The sequence below is a fragment of the Arachis ipaensis genome, chromosome B1 (genome assembly GCF_059453495.1).
Source record: "Arachis ipaensis isolate K30076 ecotype BB chromosome B1, ASM5945349v1, whole genome shotgun sequence".
NCBI classification, from domain to species: Eukaryota; Viridiplantae; Streptophyta; class Magnoliopsida; order Fabales; family Fabaceae; genus Arachis; species Arachis ipaensis.
In genome coordinates, this window is record NC_142436.1 from 69242079 (window position 1) to 69242740 (window position 662).

The 662-nt window shown below is 39.0% G+C and overlaps 1 non-coding gene across 1 annotated transcript; it reads left to right on the top strand.

Moving 5' to 3' along the window:
• Nucleotides 1–263: 263 nt before the first annotated feature.
• On the top strand, nt 264–371 carry LOC148576944 (small nucleolar RNA R71). Its single transcript, XR_015904492.1, has one exon. It is a non-coding gene; the product is annotated as a small nucleolar RNA R71 (small nucleolar RNA).
• The last annotated feature ends 291 nt before the right edge of the window (nt 372–662 follow it).

Here is a 662-nt window from a genome sequence, read left to right on the forward strand (position 1 = left end):
TGCTGAGTTAATATTTTATTCTGAGCCAATATGGTATTCAGAGTATCAATTTCAAGAACTCCCTTCCTCATAGGTGTCCCATTATTCACAGGATTTCTTTCAGAAGTGTACATGAACTGGTTATTTGCAACCATGTCAATGAGTTCTTGAGCTTCTGCAGGTGTTTTCTTTAGGTGAATGGATCCACCTGCAGAATGGTACAATGACATTTTAGATAATTCAGACAGACTATCATAGAATATATCCAGGATGATCCATTCTGAAAGCATGTCAGAAGGACACTTTTTGGTCAGTTCTTTGTATCTCTCCCAAGCTTCATAGAGGGATTCACCTTCTTTCTGTTTGAAGGTTTGAACATCCACTCTAAGCTTGCTAAGCTTTTGAGGAGGAAAGAACTTGGCTAAGAAAGCCGTGACCAGCTTATCCCAAGAGTTCAGGCTATCCTTAGGTTGAAAATCCAACAATATTCTAGCTCTGTCTCTTACAGCAAACGGGAAAAGCATGAGCCTGTAGACCTCGGGATCAACCCCATTGGTCTTAACAGTATCACAGATCTTCAAGAATTTAGTTAAGAATTGAAAAGGATCTTCAGATGGAAGTCCACAAAACTTGCAGTTCTGTTGCATCAGAGAAACTAATTGAAGTTTCACCTCAAAATTATT